The sequence below is a fragment of the Symphalangus syndactylus genome, chromosome 5 (genome assembly GCF_028878055.3).
Source record: "Symphalangus syndactylus isolate Jambi chromosome 5, NHGRI_mSymSyn1-v2.1_pri, whole genome shotgun sequence".
Taxonomy (NCBI): Eukaryota; Metazoa; Chordata; class Mammalia; order Primates; family Hylobatidae; genus Symphalangus; species Symphalangus syndactylus.
Window position 1 is genome coordinate 6,171,132 of NC_072427.2, and position 20,561 is coordinate 6,191,692.

The 20,561-nt window shown below is 44.1% G+C and overlaps 1 long non-coding RNA gene across 1 annotated transcript in view; it reads right to left on the minus strand.

Annotated features, from left to right (window-relative positions):
• Nucleotides 1–1,205: 1,205 nt before the first annotated feature.
• The window catches only part of LOC129482002 (uncharacterized), a 29,383-nt gene continuing 10,027 nt past the window's right edge, over nucleotides 1,206–20,561 (minus strand). Inside the window, exon 3 of the long non-coding RNA XR_008657563.2 lies at nucleotides 1,206–1,664. This is a non-coding gene — a long non-coding RNA (uncharacterized lncRNA). The remainder of the gene's footprint in view (nucleotides 1,665–20,561) is intronic.

Here is a 20,561-nt window from a genome sequence, read left to right on the forward strand (position 1 = left end):
ATGAGGGCACAGGTTTTCTTCATGGCATTTGGCTGGAGTAGGGAAGTTATGCACCACCATGTGGTTCCTTGGGTCCTGAGGGCCCTAGCCAGTCTGCCTGCTTTCCTCCACCTTTCAGTGTCTCCTTTTGCTTGTTTTCATATAACGTCCAAGGTTTTTAAGTGTACTTAGCAGGGAGAATAGCAAAAAGCACGTTTACTCCATCTTGTCCAGCAGTCTTTTCTTTTAATAACTGAGTTCCATTTACATTTGTTGGAATAATACTCCTAAATAATACTCTTATGTTTCTTATTTCAGTTTGTTTCCCCTTTCTATGTTTTCTGTTGGGATTATTTTGTAGTGCATGTGGGTATGTGTTTTCCTTTTGCTAATTTGAAAGGTTTATAGTTGTGCTGGTGTTTCCAATGATTATATATAGGTTATATGAGAGATTGTAATTTCAGATATTCATGAGATTCTCCTAGTTTTCCCTCTTGCTAAAGTTCTGCTCAGACCAGGGAGCTGGGGGAAGCCTGCTCTGGGCGGCCCAGACCAGGGACTACAAAGTGAAATTTGGCTCTGGCAGGGCCCTAAAAATTAACCTTTCCTTCTGTGTGAGTGGCTGAGAAAGAAAAGGGGAATGTGAATCAAGTTTCTAACATGGAACCCCTTGTGTCCACCTAACTGGGGAAGCACTCCTTTGGAAAGAGAGGGGATAACTGGGTCAACTGACACATTTTTACCTTAATAAAAGTTGGGTGTATTATATTTTACATTTTACTCAATCTGCAGTCCGTTAGGAATACTTCTAGGCTACTAGGTTTAAATTTCTATTGGAAACCCCTGTATTTTCTTGAGTTATAGGGAGGGAGTAAACTAAAGCCCTGAGGACGGCCTGGGGATTCCCAAGAACTCTCTGTGGGAGCCTCCACCCACCATCTGTGACTTTGGGGAAGCCAGTGCTTTATCTTTCCGTCTTCCACTATCCCTGGCAACAGGTGATTTTGTTGAGCTTTGCTTCCTGGGACTGGCATTAGGAAAACAACAGCCCATCACTGAGGATTGCTGGACGGGTGGAATTTTAAGTGAGAAAACCTAATCCCAGCTAGGCGAAGGGTCTTGCCCAAGGTGGTAGTACTACTTGGCCGCACCCGTCCCATCTGGGTACCCTATTTTACCTTTTGGTAAAAGACTTTGGCCCCCTGCTGTCACAGTTGGGGCCTGGCTTCAACACAGGATTGGTGGAGTCTCTGCAAAGTGGCTGAAGTTTTCTCACTTGACACTTGAATGGAAGCCCCGACACCTGCCCCTCAGGGCTTGGCTCCGAAAGCAGGCTGCTTGCTTCGGCAGTTTTCTTGGCTCCCTGCTCCCACGGCGACAGCCATGTCCCCTTCAGAGCCTCAACCACTGGCCTCCAGGGTTCTCTAACAGCCACCACTCAGCCCCCATGCGCGGTGAGCAAGTAAGTGGCCCGGCCTATCTCTCACAGTGAGCAAAGGCTTCTGGTCCAGACACTGTTCCGCAGCTGATATGTCAACCTGCCCTGTGCTCCAGGGAAGCACACATCTCCTCTCTCGGGGCTGCTGTCTCAGCTGCTTCTCCACAACCTGCAGCTCTGCCAAGCTGCCAAGCTCTCCCTCGTCCTCCTTGCTAATGAAACCTTCCACCAGGTGGCTCTCACGTTCCTGTGTAGGACAAAAATGAGAAAAGAAGACAAAATGCCTAGGTTTTTAAAGGCAGGGAGAGCAGGTGACAAATAAATGAGGGCCTTGTCCAGAGCTGCTCTGAAAGGACATCTGTCCCTTGGCAGCTGCCTCAGGTGCCCTGCATTTACTCTGGGGTTTGGGACGAGTCAAGGTACTCAGCTGTTGTGCCAGGCTTGGCATCACGTTGTGTGTCCTGTTCCCACGGGTCACTGTGAGTGGTAGAAAGGTCCCCTGGAGCTCACTGCAGATGAGTCTTCCTTACCCATTGGGATCAGTGACAGGTCCCAGCTCCTGTGGTGGACCTTTCGTGGGGATTCTTTCTCTTTAAAACGACAGCATCAGTAAAGGAATTCGGTGATAAGCAGGACCCCCTGGGCTCCTTCTGCACCAGCCTAGCTGGGTTGCAACAGATGTGGAGGCAACAAACACGGAGCCACGTGGAGCGACGTGGAACAGGCGTGCCTCATGGCCGGAGCTGCTGGGTTTGGGCTCATTCTCTTTTTCCATTCTAGCTTTCCCTGCTGCTGTTCTGGGGCAGGGGAAATGCGAAGGACTTTGCAACATTTACACTGGGGCCCTAAAATATGAACTGGATCTTGGAAGGCAGAGTTCGGCAGGCTGCCGCGAATACTACCGAAGGACCCAGACACCAACAGGCTCGCATCCTACATGTGCTTGAGCAGGAGTCCGTAACCTGGACCTCACAGGGCTGTCCTCTGCAGAAGAATCTGACCCCTTGGCCATGCAAAAGCAGACACACTGGGGGCAGGTCAGGGATGAGAGGGTGACAAGTCAGATGACCAGACAGCCATGGCAACTTAGCAGACGGTGTGCAGCATGGCCAGCGAGAAAACGTATGGGGCCGGGCGCGGTGGCTCCTGCCTATAATCCCAGCACTTTGGGAGGCCGAGGTGCACGGATCACTTGAGGTCAGGAGTTCGAGACCAGCCTGGCCAACATGGTGAAACCCTGTCTCTAATAAAAATACAAAAATTAGCCGGACATGGTAGCACATCCCTGTAATCCCAGCTACACGGGAGGCTGAGGCAGGAGAATCGTTTGAACCTGGGAGGCAGAGCTTGCGGTGAGCCAAGATGGCCCCACCGCACTCCAGTCTGGGTGACAGAGCGAGACTCCATCTCAAAAAAAAAAAAAAAAAAAAGCAAGAAAAGAAAATGCATGGGAAGGGCCAGCCCCGTGAGTAGGAGTGTTGCTTGGAATTTGTTAGTAAGAATAAAATACTGAACTGCAGATAATTTATTCTAAAAAAGAATGCATTCAGAATTATTTATCTAATTTCATCCAAATGATAAATTTTATTTAATCAGTGTGCAGATGATGAAAGATGATGAAAGGAAGGCAATTGAGGTGGAGTTACATGAAATGCACAGAAAATGGTTTCTGGAGTCAGGCAGCTCCTGACTCCAGGCAGCCTCTGACTCCAGAAACTCCAGTGGTATGGGAATCACAGCCCACCATTTACAAGCTAGACAGCCCGGGCCAACCACTTCATCTCTCTGAGCCTCTATTTCCTTACTTGTAAAAATGATGTCTTCCTCTGACGTATGTTGTGAGGATTAAATGAGATACATTTGGAAGCACCTGGCACAGAAAAAGTGCTCGGAAAATATGAACTTCATTTCCGAAAAAAGAAGCTGAGGTCACCCAAGTTGTGAACTTGGACTTTTGGCTGACTTCCAACAGCCACACTCCTTGCATTGATGGATTAAAAATATTTATTGAGGCTCTCTGTGTGTCCACCTAAGGAGTTAAATTTACAAGAAAATACCACACCATTCCTGACACCACTGAGTCTAGTGGATGAGGGACACTGGAAACACAGAGTATCAGTTAGGGCTCAGCAGGGAATCACACTGTATTCAAACAGTGGAAATTTCATGCAGATTTACATAACTATTGAAGGGCTAAGAAAAATCCAAAAGGGAGCACTGAGTTACCCAGGTATCATGACTGTAGAAAATAGAAGTGAAGGCTTTTCCAGAATGTAGGTGCTTGGAGGAGAGGCCCCCTGGGACTAATGCATGGGTTCCCAGGGGATTGGCTCTCTATAGCTGATCCCCAAGCTCTGGATATGTGGCAGGGCCTGGAAGCTGCTGGTTGTACCACTGAGAAGAGGAGTCCTGTGGCTGGTGCTGGGACCTCTGAGAAGAGGACACAGACCAGTGGGTGTTGGGACCTCCACAGAGGAAGCCCAGATTGGCAGGTGAAGGATATGAAGGGGTAGTACTCTATTTCTCAAAGGGGTGCCACCTGGCTCAGGTGAAGACTGACAGCTGTCAGCTGGGGCCATGCCATCAGCTACTGCTAACAGAAGCTAGCAATTAGGAAGGAATCCTTATCCCCTTCCGTATTCCAGTTGTTGGGGTGATCAGACCCAACACCAGGCCGTGGGGGTGACGAAGTCCGGCGGAGACAAAGGAATGAGAAAAGACAAGACAGAAAGTGGGACCAGGGGGCCAATGCTAGTATGGAGCCTGCGAAGTCCCCAAGCTCTGGGAGCTCACGTTATTTATTGGTGATCAAACAAAGAAACAGGTGGTGAGGATGTGGGGGTTGAAAGGAAGCGGTGTATCAAGTGAATGAGCTACAGCTGTGATGATTTAGCATGTTCTTTGAAACATATGGCTACTTGAGATAATGGGAGTGCTAGAAGCAAGGAGCCAGCAAGTCTAGACACGTTCCAAAGGCCATGAGGGGTTTTAGACCCTGGGCTCCAGACATGTTCCAAGCCCTGCCTCAACTTCTCTCCCAAGACTCAGCTTTTCTCCCAACATCAGTCTCTTATTAACAGTTCTTATTGGCAGATGTAACAGAAAGCCAACTGGCAAGGGAGTCTAGGACATAGAGTTTGTAGAGCCTCAGCCCCAGCAGCACAGAGCACGATTTAGAAGGAAGATTTAGAGTTGAGAAATACAGGTAAATAACTAGCCCAGTCTATCCCTTTGACAAATCAGCATGTATATGCACCTTTAAATGCATGTTTAAAGTTCAACAAATGGTGCTGGAACAATTGAATATCCGCATGCAAAAAATAAATAAATAAACTTGGATCCATACCTCATACATGGTGATAAAACTGGGGGTTTGAAAGGCTTCAGACAACCAGCTTGAGCCTTGAGAACTTTACCAAATTCTGAAACTCTACAGGAAGTAAAAAAGCTGAGTTTAAAACTAATGAAAAGCAGATGGGTCATCCTCTAGTCTCTTTGAGACAAAAATCTCCCAAGCTCTCAAAAGAAAGCCTGGCTTTCTAGGTTTACACTCAAGGAAGAAGGGGAAACAGATGCAGGCTGGGTCTTACTGTCAGCTGTTTACAAGGGATATACTGCAGAGATAAGGGCTTAGAATGGTTGAAACTAAAAGCATGAGAATTACTGTTGCAGGAAGTCAGGGACCCTGAACGGAGGGACCGGCTGGAGCCAGGGCAGAAGAACATAAATTGTGAAGATTTCATGGACATTTACCAGTTCCCAAAACTAATACTTTTATAATTTCTTATGCCTGTCTTTACTGCAATCTCTGAACATAAATTGTGAAGATTTCATGGAAATTTATCACTTCCCCAATCGATACTCTTATAATTTCTTATGCCTGTCTTTACTTTAATCTCTTAATCCTGTTATCTTCATAAGCTGAGAATGTACATCACCTCAGGACCACTGTTGTATAAATGGATTGTAAAGCATGTGTGTTTGAGCCATATAAAATCAGTGCACCCTGAAAAAGAACAGAATAACAGCAATTTTCAGGGAACAAGGGAAGATAACCATAAGGTCTGACTGCCTGCGGGGCCGGGCAGAATAGAGCCTTGAGCCTTGAGAGCTTTGCCAAATTCTGAAACTCTACAGGAAGTAAAAAAGCTGAGTTTAAGACTAATGAAAAATAGATGGGTTATCCTCTAGTCTCTTTGAGTTGAGACAAAAATCTCCCAAGCTCTCAAAAGAAAGCCTGGCTTTCTAGGGTTTACATTCAAGGAAGAAGGGGAAAACAGATGCAGGCTGGGTCTCCAAAAATATAAATGAATACATACATAAATAAATGAGGCCCCAGAAAGACCTTACCCCTTCCACCATGAAGACACAGCAAGAAAGCACCATTTATGAACCATTTATGAAGCATTTCCTCACCAGACATTGAATCTATCAGATCCTTGATATGGAAGTTCTCAGCCTCCAGAATTATGAGAAATAAATTTCTGTTGTTTCCGTATTAATTGTAGGATGCTATTTATTTTTATTGTACACAAATGTTCAGAGCAGCATTATTGTTAATAGGAAGAAAGTGAAAACCACCCAAATGTCTCCACCTGAGGAATGAATACATAAAATATTGGTACAGCCACACAATGGACTGTTATTTGGCAATAAAAAGATATGACATATCCATACATTCGATAACATGGATGAACCTTGAGGCATTACGTTGTTAAAGAAGCTAGTCACCAAAGACTCATTACATTTACAGAAAGTGTCCAGAAGAGGTAAATCTATGGAGACACAAAGTAAGTCTTTAGGGTGGGGACAGAATGTGGGGAGTATGAAGTAGCAGCAAATGGGTATGGGGGGTTCTTTGACAGAGGACAAAAAATGCTCTAAAAATAAATTATAGTGATGGCTGCAAAATCTTGTGAATATACTAAAAAATCAAAATGTACACTTCAAAATTCAATAATTGCAAAATTAAACCACAGTGTTTAAGTAATGATAGCAGTGATAGCAGATACTGTTTGGGGCTTTTGGTGTGTTGGCAATGTATTTGTTTTTTTTGAGACGGAGTTTCGCTCGTTTCCCAGGCTGGAGTCCAATGGGACCATCTCGGCTCACCGCAACCTCCGCCTCCCGGGTTCAAGCAATTCTCCTGCCTCAGCCTCCCGAGTAGCTGGGATTACAGGCATGCACCACCATGCTGGCTAATTTTGTATTTTTAGTAGAGATAGGGTTTCTCCATGTTGGGCAGGCTGGTCTTGAACTTCCGACCTTAGGTGATCTGCCTGCCTCGGCCTCCCAAAGTGCCGGGATTACAGATGTGAGCCACCATGCCCAGCCACAATGTTTTATTTTTAAAAATATGTATATTGACTATATATGTTTTCACTTTGTAGTTGTTCATGGAGTCATATATTTATGTTTTGCCCATTTTTCTACATTAAGATTTTTTAACAGGATATAACAAGCAAGTGTTGCTGAGAAAATGGCCCCATCTCTAGTAGACTGGAGAGTCTACTATTTCACACCCCTGGGAATGTGATGGGAATACAGCAACACAACAGCTACTTTCAGGAAGAGCGACTTGTTTACTTAGAGAAATATGCCCAGATAGAGCAATCTGTGTCCTGATTCCAGAGTCCTAGCTTCAGGAGAGCCTGGGATGTCCCTGGGATGGAGTCTTTGTTTGAGGTCTGTCTGTAGGACACAGCCAACTGGCATCCCATGGAAGAGACCCCCAGCCTGTCTACTTATTCTAGAATGGCTTACACCACAAAGTTCTTTCTGCTACTGAAGCACTGGGTTTTCCATCAAGTATAGCTGGATAAACTAATTTCTCAAGCAAAGGCAGACCCCAGGGATTTTTGAGAAAGAAAAGGCAGAGTCTCACTCTTTCGCCCGGGCTAGATCACAGTGGCACAATCTTGGCTCACTGTAACCTCCGCCTCCCGAGTTCAAGCAATTCTCCCACCTCAGCCTCCCAAGTAGCTGGGACTACAGGTACCTGCCACCACGCCCGGGTAATTTTTGTATTTTTAGTAGAGATGGGGTTTCACTGTGTTGGCCAGGCTGGTCTTGAACTCCTGACCTCATGATCCACCCGCCTCAGCCTCCCCAGAGGTTTTGTGTTTGTGAACATACGTCCTCAGAACATAACTAATACGTATTAATATTTCCTGTGTGTGCATTCAGTGTGGCTTATGCTCAGCTCTCACAAATTTCCTTTTTCTTTTTCTTTTCTCAGCTCACTGCGACCTCCGCCTATTGGGTCAAGAGATTCTCCTGCCTCAGCCTCCCAAGTAGCTGAGATTACAGGCTCACACCACCACGCCCAGCTGAATTTTTGTATTTTTAGTAGAGACGGGGTCTCACCCTGTTGGCCAGCCTGGTCTCAAACTCCTGACCTCAGGTGATCTGCCTGCCTCAGCCTCCCGAAGTGCTTGGATTACAGGTGTGAGCCACTGTGCCCAGCCATGTTTTAAACTTTTAAGAGCCCTTTTCATTCTTTGAATTTTTTTATGGTATATTATTCTTGTTTAATGGATGTAATATCTTCTCATATCTCTAAGACTAATAGCATTTCTTTGAAGTTTTCTTCAAAGCATTTCTGCACACTAGGTTTCCTTCAGTTACAACTTTTTTTCTTTTTTTTTGAGACCAAGTCTTGCTCTGTCGCTCAGGCTGGAGTACAGTGGCGCGATCTCGGCTCACTGCAGCCTCTGCCTCCCAGGTTCCAGCAATTCTCCTGCCTCAGCCACCTGGGTAGCTGGAATTACAGGCGCAAACCACCACGCCTGGCTAAATTTCGTATTTTTAGTAGAGATGGGGTTTTGCCATGTTGGCCAGGCTGGTCTTGAACTCCTGACCTCAGGTGATCTGCCTGCCTTAGCCTCCCAAAGTACTGGGATTTTTTCTTTTGGTTTGCTTTTGTCTCCATCACTTGTGGGATGAATTTTGTCCCCTCCAAATCCATACATTGAAGCCCTAACCCCCAGAGATAGAGTCTCACTCTGTCAGCGAGGCTAGAGTGCAGTGGTACAATCACAGCTCACTGCAGTCTCGACTTCCTTGGCTGAAGCAATCCTCCTACCTCAGCCTCCTGAGTAGCTAGGATTACAGGCACACAAAACCACGCCTGGCTAATTTTTGTATTTTCCACAGAGACAGGATTTTGCCATGTTGCCCAGGCTGGTCTTGAATTTCTGGCCTCAAGCTATCCGCCCACCTCAGCCTCCCAAAGTGTTGGGATTACTGGCCTGAACCACCATGCCTGGCCAGAAAATTTCTTAAAAGTGTGTGGAACCCTTCCAAGCTGTTGACATCTGGGAGTTTGATCCTGGGGCCTCTTTGATTTTCATAGAAGATGTCAACAAAAGATGTTCAGGAAAATAAGCAAGGTGCAAATGATCTCAGTGATCCCTGAATGGTTCATTGATTGAAACATCAAAGGTTGAGGTCACCCAGTCAAGTCACAGGTGTAACTACCAAGTTTGTTCAGACACAGGGAAAATGACAGCACAGGACAGTTTGTGGACAATGACGTTAAGATGCACCCCAACCTCAGAGATGCTAAAATGTGAAAAAAAATATGCATCTTAGAATCTATGAAATAGGCCAGGCGCGGTGGCTCATGCCTGTAATCCCAGCACTTTGGGAGGCTGAGGTGGATGGATGGCTTGAGCTCAGGAGTTTGAGACCAGTCTGGGCAATATGGTGTAACCCCACCTCTACCAAAAATACAAAAAAAAAAAAAAATAGCTGGGCATGGAGGCACATGCCTGTAGTCCCAGCTACTCAGGAGGCTGAGGCTGGAGGATCCCTTGAGTCTGGGAGACAGAAGTTGCTGTGAACCTTAACCTCTACTCACGCCAGAGACAAAAATTAATTTGAAATGGATCATAGACCTGAATGTAAAAGCTAAAACAATAAAACTACAATAAAACACAGGAACATATGTTTGAGACTTTGATGTAGATAAAGATTTTTTAGATTGGATGCAAAAAGCACTAACTATGAAGTAAAACATTAAATTAAAAAGTCTGTGCTCATCAAAAGACGCCATTATAATAGCCAAACACTGAATATATATATATATATTTTTTTTGAGATGGAGTCTTGCTCTGTCGCTCAGGCTGGAGTGCAGTGGCGCAATCTTGGCTCGCTGCAAACTCTGCCTCCCAGGTTCACGCCATTCTCCTGCCTCAGCCTCCCGAGTAGCTGGGACTACGGGCACCCCCCACCACACCCGGCTATTTTTTTTTGTATTTTTAGTAGAGATGGGGTTTCACCGTGGTCTTGATCTCCTGACCTCGTGATCCACCCGCCTCGGCCTCACAAAGTGCTGGGATTACAAGCGTGAGCCACCGCGCCCGGCCAACACTGAATATATTTTCAAATGTCCATCAAGGAGAACTGATAAATAAATCAAAGTATATTTATACAATGGAATCTACTCTGTAATATAAAAGAATAAATGAGTGATACATACTACAACATGGATGAATCTCCAAAATATCATGTTGGCTAAAAGATGTCAGAGACGATACCTATTGCATGGAATCATTTGTATGATGTCCAAACACAGGCAAAAATAATCTTAGATTATAGCAATTAGGAAGTGGTTTTATTTGGGGTGGGGAGAATTGACTGGGAAATTATGAAACTTTTTAGGTGATAGAAATTTTCTATGTCTTATTTGGAGTTGTGGTTACCTGAGTGAATACCACTCTCAAAATGTTCAAATGAACACTTAAGATGTGTTCATTTTACTGATTGTAATTACACCCCAATCAAATTATCCTGAATTCTCAGCAAACTAGGAAGAAAGGAGAACTTCTTTAACTTGATAAAGGACATCCAAAAAAAAATCCTGCAGGTAAAATTATACTCAATGGTGAGAAATTAGAAGTTCTCCTGCTAAGATCAGGAAAAAGTCAAGGATGTCCCCTTTCACAACTGCTATTCAACATCATACTGGAAGTCCTAGCTTATGAAATAAGACAAGAAAAAGAAATAAAAGATAATTGAATTGGGAAGAAAGAAAGAAACTGTCTTTGTGCTCAGATGACATGATCGTTTATGGAGAAAATCAGAAAGAATTGACAAAAAACCCTATAAGAAGTGATTATAGCAAGTTTACAGTATATAAGGTTAATATACAAAAGTCTATCACTTTCTTATATACCAGTAATGAACAAGTGGAATTTGACATTAAAAACATGTACCATTAAGCACCCCCACAAAATGAAATACTTAGGTTTAAGTCTAACAAAATATGTATAAGATCTATATGAGGAAAAGTACAAAACTCTGATGAAATAAATCAAAGTACTAAATATACGGAGAGATATTCCATGTTCACAGATAGGAAGATGCATTATTGTCAAGATGTCAGTTCTTCCCAACTCAATCTACAGACTCAACACAATCCCAATCAAAATCTCAGCAAGTTATTTTATGGATATTGACAAACTGATTCTAAAGTTTATATGGGAAGCAAAAGACCCACAGTATCCATAAAAATACTGAAGGAGAACAAAGTCAGATGATGACACTACCCAGCCTCAAGACTTACTATAAAGGTACAATACTCAAGACTGTGTGGTATTGGTAAAATAGACAAACAGATTAATGGAACAGTACAGAGCCCAGAAACAGACCCACACTAATATAGTCAACTTATCTTTGACAAAGGAGCAAAGGCAATACAATGGCCAAATGACAGCTTTTCTTCTAGTTTTGGACAACTAGATATCCACATGCAAAATAATGAGTCTAGACACAGACCTTAAACCCTTCACAAAAATTAACTCAAAATTAATCATAGACCTAATCGTAAAACACAAAAATATAAAACTCCTAGTAGATAACATAAGAGAAGGTCTAGATAACCTTGGGTTTGAAGATGACTTTTTAGATACAACACCCAAGATATAATCCATCAAAGAAATAATTGATAAGCTGGACTTTTAAAAACTTCTACTCTGAGAAAGACACTGTCAAGAAAATCAGAAGACAAGTTACAGACTGGGAGAAAATGTTTGTAAAAGATGTATCTGATAAAGGACTGTTATCCAATATATAGAAAGAACTCTTAAAACTCAACAAGAGGCCAGGAGCAGTGGCTCACACCTATAATCCCAGCACTTTGGGAGACCGAGGCAAGTGGGTTGCTTGAGTCCAGGAGTTTGCGACCAGTCTGGGCAACACGGCAAATCCCCGTCTCTACAAAAAATGAGGCAGGCATGGTGGCACGTGCCTGTAGTCTCAGGAGGCTGAGGTGGGAGGATCATCTGAGCCCAGGAGGTCGAGGATGCAGTGAGCCATGACCGTGCCACTGCACTCCAGCCTGGGTGACGGAATGAAGTCCTGTCTCAAAAAAAAAAATAATAACACCACAATTTAAAAATAGACAAAATATCTGAACAGAACAAGGAAAATATACAGATGGCAAATAAATGCTCAACATCATACATTATTAGAAAATTGCAAATTAAAATAATTAGATGCCACTACATACCTATTAGAGTGGCCAAAATCTAGAACACTGACAATTTCAAATGCCTGTGAGGATATGGAGCAACAGGAACTCTCATTCATTGCATGGGAATACAAAATAGTGTAGCTATATTGGAAGACAGTTTGGAAGTTTCTTACAAAACAAAATACACTCAGCATACGATACAGCAATCATATTCCTTGATATTACCTAAATGAGTTGAAACTTATGTCCACACAAAAAGCCACACATGGATATGGTACATCCCAGACAACAGAATATTAGCACCTAAAAAGAAATGAGGATCAAGCCATGAAAAGACATGGAGGACCCTTAAGTGTATAATATTAAATAACAGAAGCCAATCTGAAAACTACATGCTGTATGATTCCAACTATAGGAGATTCTGGAAAAGGCCAAACTATGGAGACAGTAAAGAAATCAGTGGTTACAAGGAATTAGGGGGGCAGTAAGGATGGGTCAGCTCCTTTCCCCATCCAGCGAAGAAATCCTGCTAGGGTGAGAAAATAGAAGGGAAGTTGAACGATGGGTGTTTTTTGGTCCCTGATTCTATTAAATGGGCCATGACAACCATCTCATTATACCTATCTCTCAAAATTAAAAAAAAAAAAATCGGAGCAATTCAACAAATCAAGTCAAATTATGGGCTTCCAGCACAAGAGGGACATCCAAGAACAGAGTGACCAAATGTGGTCATTCTGATGAGAGTGCTCAGGAAAATGCCTGGCTGGGGGTTACTGCAGAGAGTCTGTGGTCACCTGCAGGGCTAGTTCAGCCTCTGCAGGCACCAGGACTGCGCTGGTTTGGGCACCTCAGTGTAAAGTTCACGCAGCAGCCCAGGATTGGGAGGGGGAAGGAGGGAGAGAGGGAGAGGGAGGGAGGGAGAGAGGGAGAGGGAGGGAGGGAGAGAGGGAGAGGGAGGGAGGGAGAGAGGGAGAGGGAGGGAGGGAGAGAGGGAGAGGGAGGAAGGGAGGGAGAGAGAGGGAGGGAGGAAAGGAGGGAGGCAGGAAGGGAGGGAGGGAGGAAAGGAGGGAGGAAGGAAGGGAGGGAGGGAGAGAGAGGGAGGGAGGGAGAGAGGGAGGGAGGAAGGGAGGGAGGAAGGGAGGGAGAGGGAGGGAGAGAGAGGGAGGGAGGAAGGGAGAGAGAGGGAGGGAGAGAGAGGGAGGGAGGAAGGGAGAGAGAGGGAGGGAGAGAGAGAAGGAGGGAGGGAGGGAGGGAGAGAGAGAAGGAGGGAGGGAGGGAGGGAGAAAGAGAGAGAATGAATCACCAGACCAAACCAAAGAGTGAATGGGAGACAGAGGGTAAGGGTGAGCGAGGGCAGGAGTGGAGATCCAGTAGGTCTTTCTGGAGTGGCCAGAGGGTCCCCACTCTCCCGGCTCTTCTTAGCTCCACCCCGTCCCCACCCACCTCCCGACGCCCCTCCTTCCCCCTCGCCCACCCTCTCCTGCAGGCTCCCCGGCTCCTCCCTCCCTCCCTCCGCCCCTCTCGGAGGCCCAGTGTGTCCACCTGGAGGTGCCCGGGGTGCGTCTGGCCGCCGGTTGGACCTTCGCTTTGGGGACTGCGTTTTATCAATGACAAAATATTTCCCGAGAAAGGGGTGAGCTCCACGGATGCCTCCGCGAGAGCAGGCGCCGGTTCAAGTCCCGCCGCCCCCCGCCCAGCCCTGCACCCTCCAGGCCACCCGGACAGCCGCGGCCTCGGCCGTGGGCAGGACAGGAAAGCTGCGAGGCCGCGTGGAGAGGCGCCCTGAGGCCGCAGCGCGTGAGGACGACCTTCCCTCGTGGAGACGCCGCCGCCGCCGCGCCTGGCCCGGCTTCCCCGGGGGTGGAGGCGGAGGGCGCGGGCGCGCGGGGCCGCGAGGGGAGGAGAGAAGCGGAGGCGAAGGCGAGGGACGGTGCGCGCCTGGCCCAGGCTCTATGGAAGCGCCTTCGCGTGGGGACCGGCGTTCCACGGAAGTGGCTTCGCGTGGGGACCGGCGTTCCGTGGAAGTGGCTTCGCGTGGGGACCGGCGTTCCACCCCGGCCTTGAGGGCCTATTCGCGACTCTGAAACCCCCGTGCCAGGCGCCTGTCCTCGTCCACGCTTCGTCCGCCTCCCCGGGGAAACCCGTCCGCAGCGGGGGTCGGGGGTCGGGGGGGGGCCCCCTGGGAGAGGTGAGGGGGGAAAGCATGAGACCAGGTCCTAGGGGAAAAAAGAGAAACAAAAGGTTTGATTCCCTCCCTCCTCGCACCCCCTCCTGTTTTCGGCAACAACTCCTTCCAGGGGCTCCAGGGAAGGGGACTTTGATAACCATGTAGCTTCACCCTTAGGCCCCCAGCCAAGGCCTTTCTGCGGCGCGGAGCTGCCAGTGATTTGCACAGAATGCACCTACCTTCCTCCTCTCTTCGCTGTCTCTTTCCGTCCCTCCTTCCCTTCTTCCCGCCCTCTGTTTTCTCTCCCTTCCTCCCTCCACCTTCCACCCCCCAACCTCTCCCCAAGATCTTAGTTGGAAGATCTGATTTAATCACACTCTCCACGGCGTCAGCAGAGAGCCTCGCCAAGCTCTGATTTTGTTCTCTACTATTATTTTCCTCTTAATCCCCACTGCTCATACTTAGAGTGGACAATTTGAGAATACAGGTTAACATATGTATTCACCAACGTTTCTACAGATGTATACGTCCATGAAATCATCACCCCAATCAATATAGTGAACACATTCATCACCTCCAAACATTTCCTCCAGTCCCTTTATAATTTATTCCCCATGTACCTCTCTGCACGCCTCCTTCTCCAGGCAACCACTGATTTGTCAACACATTCATTTGTGTTTTCTAAAATTTTATGTAAATGGAATAATATACTATGTGCTCTTTTTTAAAAAAATAATTTCAACTTTTATTTTAGATTAAAGGGTACATGTGCAGGTTTGTTTCATGAGTATATTGCATGGTGCTGAAGGTTGGGGTTCAGATGATCCAGTCACCCAGGTAGTGAGTAGCAGTGTTTCAGCCCACGTTCTGTTCTGCTCCCTCCCTCCCTCCCTGCCTCCCTCCCTAGTCGTCCCCAGTGTCTGCTGTCCCCATCTTTACGTCTATGTGTATTCAATGTTTAGGTCCCACTTATAAGTGAGAACATGCGTTATTTGGTTTCCCATTCTCGGGTTAATTCCTTAGGACAATGGCTGCCATCCATGTTGCTGTGAAGGACATGACCACAGTGAGATAATGTCTCACACCCGTCAGAATGGCGATTATGAAAAAGCCAAAAAACAACAAATGCTGGTGAGGCTGCGGAGAAGAGGGAACCCTTACACACTGTTGGTGGGAATAAAAACTAGTTCAGCCACTGTGGAAAGCAGTTTGGAGATTTCTCAAAGCACTTAGAACTACTATTTGACCCAGCGATCCATTACTGGGTATGTACCCAAAGGCAAGTAAGTCATTTTATCAAAAAGACACGTACACCCATATGTTCATCACAGCGTTATTTACAATAGCAAAGACACGGAATCAACCTAGATGCCCATCAGCAGTGGACTGGATAAAGAAAATGTGGTACCTATACACCATGGAATACTAAGCAGCCATAAAAAAAGAACATCTGTTCTTTCCTTGAGTCTGGCTTCCCCTACTCAATAGTTATTCTCAGATTCATTTATATTGTTGCAGGTATACCTAGTTCATGATTGTTTATTCCATTGTATATTCTATATTCTACAGTCCACTTGTCTGTTTACCTGTTGAGCATTTGGATTCCTTGTATTTGGGGATATTACAAATAAAACTCATGATCATTCATTTACAAGTCTTTGTATAGGTATATGCTTTCATACCTAAGAGTGGAATGGCTGGGTAGGTGGATGTTTAACTCTTTAAGAAACTGCCAAAATGTTTTCCAAAGTGGTTGTGCCATTTTACGTTCTCACCAGTAACGTACTAAAAGTTCCAATTCCTTCACATCCTCACCAACACTTGGTGTGGTTAGTTTATTGGGATTTTAAATTTGCATTTCCCTAAAGACTAGTTAATGATATTGAGCACCTGTTCAAAATTTATTTTCCATCTATATATCTTTTTCAGTAATATGTATATTCGAATCTTTTGCCCTTTTTTAAAAACTGGGCTATGTGTTTCCTTATGTGTTTGTTGTGTGTGTGTGTGTGTGTGTTTTATTGTGGTGAAATATACACATCATGAAATTTACCATTTTAGCCATTTTTAAGTGTACAGTTTAGTAGCATTAAGTACATTCACATTGCTGTGCAGCCATCACCACTATTTCCAAAACTTTTTCATTATCCTAAACAAGCTCCATACCCTTTAAGCAATAACTCTCCATTCTCCTCTCTCCTCAACACCTGATAACCTCTCTTCTATATGTTGGGTAATTCTATATCTAGTTTTCTTCCTTTCTTTTTTTTGTTTAAATAATTTTCTCCCAGTCTGTGGCTTGTGTTTGCATTCTCTTTTTAAAAAAATTCAATTTATTTTCATTTCAGTAGGTTTTGGGGAAACAGGTGGTGTCTGGTCACATGAGTAAGTTCTTTAGTGGTGATTTCTGAAATTTTGGTGCACCCATCACCCGAGCAGTGTACACTGTACCCAATGTGTAGCCTTTTATCCCTCACCCCACTCCCACCCTTTCCCCAAAGTTCCCAAAGTCCATTGTATCATTCTTATGCCTTTGCAGCCTCATAGCTTAGCTCTCACTTATGAGTGAGAACATACAATGTTTGGTTTTCCATTCCTGAGTTACTTCATTTAGAATGATGGTCTCCAATTCCATCCAGGTTGCTGCAAATGCCATTATTTTGTTCCTTTTTATGACTGAGTAGTATTCCATGGCGCATATATATACCACATTTTGTTTTTTTAAATTTTTTAAAATCATACTTTAAGTTCTGGGATACATGTGCAGAACGTGTAGGTTTGTTACATAGGTATACACATACCATGGTGGTTTGCTGTACCCATCAACCCGTCATCTACATTAGGTATTTCTCCTAATGCTATCCCTCCCCTTTCCCCCCCATCCCCTGACAGGCCCCGGTGTGTGATGTTCCCCTCCCTGTTTCCATGTGTTCTCATTGTTCTACTCCCACTTACGGGTGAGAACATGCAGTGCTCGGTTTTCTGTTCCTGCGTTAGTTTGCTGAGAATGATGGTTTCCAGTTTCATCCATGTCCCTGCAAAGGACATGAACTCATCCTTTTTATGGCTGCATAGTATTCCATGGTGTATATGTGCCATATGTTCTTTATCCAGTCTATCATTGATGGGCATTTGGGTGGGTTCCAAGACTTTTGCTTTGAACAGTGCCACAATAAATATAAGTGTGCATGTGTCTTTATAGTAGAATGATTTTTAATCCTTTGGGTATATACTCACTAATGAGATTGCTGGGTCAAACGGTATTTCTTGTTCTGGATCCTTGAGGAATCGCCACACTGTCTTCCACAATGGTTGAACTAATTTACACTCCCACCAACAGTGTAAAAGCATTCCTGTTTCTCCACATCCTCTCCAGCATCTATTGTTTCTTGACTTTTTAATGATCACCATTCTAACTGCTGTGAGATGGTATCTCATTGTGGTTTTGATTTGCATTTCTCTAATGACCAGTGATGATAAGCTTTTTTTCATATGTTTGTTGGCTGCATAGATGTCTTCTTTTGAGAAACATCTGTTCATGTCCTTTGCTTACTTTTTGATGGGGTTGTTTGTTTTTTTTCTTGTAAATTTGTTTAAGTTCTTTGTAGATTCTGGATATTAGCCCTTTGTCAGATGGATAGATTGCAAAAATTTTCTCCCATTCTGTAGGTTGACTATTCAATCTAATGCTAGTTTCTTTTGCTGTGCAGAAGCTCTTTATCTTAATTAGATCCCATTTGTCAATTTTGGCTTTTGTTGCCATTGCTTTTGGTGTTTTAGTCATGAAGTCTTTGCCCATGCCTATGTCCTGAATGGTATTGCCTAGGTTTTCTTCTAGGGTTTTTATGGTTTTAGGTCTTACCTTTAAGTCTTTAATCCTTCTCGAGTTAATATTTGTATAAGGTGTAAGGAAAGGGTCCAGTTTCAGTTTTCTGCATATGGCTGGCCAGTTTTCCCAACACGATTTATTAAATAGGGAATCCTTTCCCCATTGCTTGTTTTTGTGAGGTTTGTCAAAGATCAGATAGTTGTAGATGTGTGATGTTATTTCTGAGGGCTCTGTTCTGTTCCATTGGTCTATATATCTATTTTGGTACCAGTATCACACTGCTTTGGTTACTGTAGCCTTGTAGTATAGTTTGAAGTCAGGTAGTGTGATGCCTCCAGCTTTGTACTTTTTGCTTAGGATTGTCTTGGCTATGCAGGCTCTTTTTTGGTTCCATATGAAATTTAAAGTAGTTTTTTCTAATTCTGTAAAGAAAGTCAGTGGTAGTTTGATAGGGATAGCATTGAATCTATAAATTACTTTGGGCAGTATGGCCATTTTCACGATATTGATTCTTCCTATCCATGAGCATGGAATGATTTTCCATTTGTTTGTCCTCTTTTATTTCCTTGAGCAGTGGTTTGTAGTTCCCCTTGAAGAGAGGCTTCACATCCCTTGCAAGTTGTATTCCTAGGTATTTTATTCTCTTTGTAGCAACTGTGAATGGGAGTTCACTCATGATTTGGCTCTCTGTTTGTCTGTTACTGGTGTATAGGAATGCTTGTGATTTTTGCAGATCGATTTTGTATCCTGAGACTTTGCTGAAGTTGCTTATCAGCTTAAGGAGATTTTGAGCTGAGAGGATGGGGTTCTCTAAATATACAATCATGTCATCTGCAAACAGAGACAATTTGACTTCCTCTCTTCCTATTTGAATACCCTTTGTTTATTTCTCTTGCCTGATTGCCCTGGCCAGAACTTCCAATTCTGTGTTCAATAGGAGTAATGAGAGAGGGCATCCTTGTCTTGTGCCGGTTTTCAAAGGGAATGCTTCCAGTTTTTGCCCATTCAGTATGATATTGGCTGTGGATTTGTCATAAATAGCTCTTACTATTTTGAGATACGTTCCATCAATACCTAGGTTATTGTGAGTTTTTAGCATGAAGGGGTGTCGAGTTTTGTCGAAGGCGTTTTCTGCATCTATTGAGATAATCATGTGGTTTTTGTCATTGGTTCTGTTTATGTGATGGATTACATTTATTGATTTGTGTATGTTGAACCAGCCTTGCATCCCAGGGATGAAGCTGACTTGATCGTGGTGAATAAGCTTTCTGATGTGCTTCTGGATTCGGTTTGCCAGTATTTTACTAAGGATTTTTGCACCGATATTCATCAGGGATATTTGCCTGAAATTTTCTCTTTTTGTTGTGTCTCTCCGAGGTTTTGGTTTCAGGATGATGCTGGCCTCATAAAATGAGTTAGGGAGGATTCCCTCCTTTTCTATTGTCTAAAATAGTTTCAGAAGGAATAGTACCAGCTCTTCTTTGTACCTCTGGTAGAATTCAGCTGTGAATCCGTCTGGTCCTGGGTTGTTTTTGGTTGATAGGCTATTAATTACTGCTTCAATTTCAGAACTTGTTACTGGTCTATTCAGGGATTCGACTTCTTCCTTGTTTAGACTTGGGAGGGTGTATGTGTCCAGGAATTTATCCATTTCTTCTAGATTTTCTAGTTTATTTGCATACAGGTGTTTTCAGTATTCTCTGATGGTGGTTTATATTTCTGTGGGATCAGTGTACCACATTTTCTTTAAACACTCATTGATTAATGGGCATTTGGGCTGGTTCCATGTTTGCTTTTTTTTTTTTTTTTTTTTGAGACGGAGTCTTGCTCTGTCGCCCAGGCTGGAGTGCAGTGGCGTGATCTTAGCTCACTGCAAGCTCCATCTCCCAGGTTCACACCATTCTCCTGCCTCAGCCTCCCCAGTAGCTGGGACTACAGGCACCTGCCACCACATTCGGCTAATTTTTTTTTTTTTTTGTATTTTTTTAGTAGAAACGGGGTTTCACCATGTTAGCCAGGATGGTCTCGATCTCCTGACCTCGTGATCTGCCCACCTCGGCCTCCCAAAGTGCTGGGAGGTTCCCTGTTTTTGCAATTGCAAATTGTTCTGCTATAAACATGCGTATGCAAGTATCTTTTTAGTATAATGACTTCTTTTCCTCTGGGTAAATACCCAGGAGTGGGATTGCTGGATCAAATTATAGATCTTTTTTTAGTTCTTTAAGGAATCTCCACACTGATTTTCACAGTGGCTATCCTAGTTTACATTCCCACCAACAGTGTAAAAGTGTTTCCTTTTTACCACATCCATGCCATCTATTATTTTTTGATTTTTTGATTATGGCCATTCTTGCAGGAGCGAGGTGGTATCACATTGTGGTTTTGATTTGCACTTCCTGATAATTAGTGGTGTTGAGCATTTTTCCATGTGCTCATTGGCCATTTGTATATCTTCTTTTGAGAATTTGTCTATCATGTCCTTAGCCCACTTTTTGATGGGATTGTTTTATTCTTGCTGATTTGTTGGAGTTCTTTGTAGATTCTAGATATTAGTCCTTTGTCAGATGTATAGATTCTGAAGATTTTCTCCCACTGTGTGGGTTGTCTGTTAAGTCTGCTGATTATTTCTTTTGCTGTGCAGAAGCTTTTTAATTTAATTAGGTCCCATATA